This window comes from Nelumbo nucifera, chromosome 3, assembly GCF_055504915.1.
Source record: "Nelumbo nucifera cultivar China Antique chromosome 3, China Antique-T2T, whole genome shotgun sequence".
Classification (NCBI taxonomy): Eukaryota; Viridiplantae; Streptophyta; class Magnoliopsida; order Proteales; family Nelumbonaceae; genus Nelumbo; species Nelumbo nucifera.
Window position 1 is genome coordinate 20,719,651 of NC_142651.1, and position 3,290 is coordinate 20,722,940.

The 3,290-nt window shown below is 38.4% G+C and overlaps 1 long non-coding RNA gene across 1 annotated transcript; it reads right to left on the reverse strand.

Moving 5' to 3' along the window:
- Window positions 1-531: 531 nt before the first annotated feature.
- Window positions 532-2,889, reverse strand: LOC104600928 (uncharacterized). Its single transcript, XR_735794.3, has 2 exons — window positions 2,691-2,889; window positions 532-769 (listed from the first exon to the last, which is right to left on the reverse strand). It is a non-coding gene; the product is annotated as an uncharacterized LOC104600928 (long non-coding RNA).
- Window positions 2,890-3,290: the final 401 nt, after the last annotated feature.

Consider the following 3,290-nt stretch of genomic DNA (forward strand, 5'->3'; position numbering starts at 1 on the left):
CATCAGATCATCGGATAGATCCGGATCGAATATAGGATTTTGGATTTACATTGTGAGATCGGATTCAGATATATCCCGTTTTGAATTCAATTAATCCAATCCATTTTCATCCCTACCCATCTACACTTAGGGATGGGTTGGGTTTGGGCTGGGTTGGCCGCTCTAAACCTGACCCAACCAGCAACTTCCCACTACTCCCCATACAAGAGTGATCAAATATTTAGGGTGTCAACGGTCGGGTTCGGTATGTGTTTAGCTTAATCCAAACCTGACCGGATGCAACTTCAACCCAAACCCGACCCAACCTGTTTCACATATAGTAGAGTTGTACTCAACCAAGCCCATATAAACAAAGATTTCAAGGCTGCAATATGAAAATGGCTCGGGTCCAGCGCTGGTCCACTCTGACCCAAATCCCGAATAATTCAACCCTAACCTGATAAGATCGGGCTAATGCGGATTTACCACTTAACCCGACCCACTATTTGACATTATTAGATGAATTCAGTAATAGCAGGTAGAAATTAGAAATGTCCAAATAATAGCTCACTCTTTAAGTATATGCTTCTTTTTTTATTTCATTAGGCTGAGCCTAATAAGCAAAGTACATGGAAATACAGGATCCAACTTTCACACTAATATATTTAATAAGGAGGGACGGCCATAACTCCTCATTTGGTGATGAACACTCTTCATATTCAGCACTCTAGCCATTCTTATAAGTTCATCCCTCTAGTTAATTCTTTGCTGCAGGTTTGGCACTTTTTGCCTACAAAATCATCAAATAGCAAAGCCATAAATATGTAAACAGGATCATCCAAAAAAAAAAAAATGTAGACAGGGTCTTGTGAGAAGGGATAATTCTTAACATGATCCACCAACCCGGCCCAGTTTTCTGTTCTCAAGTTTGGGTTCTTAGAGTCTTGTGTACTGGACTATCCAAACTGGTTCCAAATTCAGCCTTTGTTCAACTTCAATCCTGGGCTGATTGACCCGCTATGGACTATGGAGCTGAACCAACACATTTTGCCAATACACAGACTCCATAACTTTTGGGTAAGAGCTGTAAAGGGGTTGGATTTGGAGTACAAATAATATTTCATTTGTGAAACATGGTGTCAAATCACAGATGAAAACATATTCTTCAAGCTAGAAAAATAATACTTTTTTTTTTTATTTTCAGTTTTAGAAAAACAATACTTTTTTTTTTTTAATTTTCAGTTTTGAGAACCGATTTGTTTTTAAACAGGATAATTTTGATTTGCCTTTTCTTTTTGAAAACCCACAACAAGAAAGACAATTCAGGAGAACACCCCCACCCTCAAAGTTTTCACTGTAAAATAGGTGAAAATAATGGCAGAAATATTTTGCCTGAAAATTTTAAGTCCACCTTATTGAGGAACAAACAGACCCTAGCTAGAACCCATCAAAAAACAGAGCCCTAGTGAAAAATACAATACTTGAAATAACATTTCTAGCAAACATATGTTAATTAGTTTCAAATAAAACCAACATATGCTAGTTATAAGATCCGATTGTAAAAATATATCGTGTTTTTGAGATCCAAATCTTGGATCGGATTATAGATTCATAATTAGACTAATAAAGTTTCTAAGGAGGTTTAGAGAGCACTTCCCTCAAAGGGTATGTTTGTTTCTAAAGAAATTAAAGAGAAAAACAGAAAGTTGAGGGAAAGTTCTTAACAAGATTTGTGAAATTCCTCATGTTCTAAGCAAGATTTGTGAAATTTCTCATGTTCTTAACAAGATTTGTGAAATTCCTCATGTACTTTTAGAGGTATAAATCAGGTCATGCCATCCAGACATGATTTTGAACCGGCCTAGCATGACCTTGACACAATGGATTGTGAGTCATGTCAGGCATGACATGATCATTTGGGCCGTGCTCAGCCTAGGATTTCAGATCCATGGGCCGGTACGGTATGACATGACTGAACAGGCCATGTCACCCGCGGCCCGCATGCCAGCATGGCCTATATAAATATTTATATATTATATATTATATATATAATATGTATATGTATATATTATATAATAGATTAATATATATATTATTTTCAATTTTATTGTATTATTTCATTTTATTATTATATATATAAACAATTGTATATATCAAAATTCATATAAAATAAAATTTTAAGATCATTTTTTTGTATATATTTTTTATTTGTTAAAATTTTTATTATTTTTTTAAAAAATTAAAAAACATGGCTTGGCCCGGTCTGGCCCAAGGCTCGGCCCACAAACCAGCCCGGCCCATGGCACGGAACGGGCCCACATGAGCTCAGGCCGTGGTCCATGCCGGGCTGATTCCCCAAAATATGCCAAGGGAGAAAAGCACGGCCTGACTCAGCCCGCGGGTCGTAACGTACTGCCCAGCACAGCCCAATTTACACCTCTAGGTACTTTCCTCAACTTCCTGTTTCTCTCTTCCTGTCAAACCAAACACAACCCAAGTAACGACTGGAACTATAAAGACCAGAACCATCCCAGACTCCCAGTTTGAACCAGATGACCTAAGCTGCTATTACAGTCTTCTGTCTCAAGTCTCAAAAAGAAGTTAGCGTAGATTAACAGCAAAACAAAGAAAAAGAATACAACTACATCAGCAATCTGAAGACTAAAGTCACAACCATCATAGCCATGCATTGCATGCACGTATGTATATACCTTCTTCTTAGGCTCCCGAGGCTTCTGCTCTGCCTTCTTCGGGGCCGGCTTGGAGGCCGGAGCTTTGGGTGCACCCTCATTAGTCTTTACAGGAGGTCTCTCAGCCTTCATCGATGCCATTCTTCTCAAGGGTCAAGCGCACAACACACTCTTACACAATCAGGAGTGGAGAAGGTTGGCTACCTTGTTGGCCTCGAGTATTGCCTTCTCCAGGCCAAGCTCTATTTATGGTTGCCTACACCGTTATGACATGGAATTAGAATCTCTAACAAGAAAGATGATTAGAAAAGGATGGGACGAAAGAGAATGGAATAATATGAAATGGAGGGAAGATGAATGGTATGGTATAAGATGCTCCATTCACATCTCCTCAGAAAGCCAATCTTAACTCTTAAGGCATCTATAGTGATGTCTGTGTAGATAGATATCTCTACGGATAGATCTTCCTGCGAGAATGCATTAATTGCAGGATCTGTTTATTCGAGTCCAAAGCTGGACCATGCATCAGAAGACCCACAATCAATCAATGGCATGCTTATCCTGAATATTTACTAAATAATTACACCTGCAATCAATCAATGGAGAATCTAAACAATATGC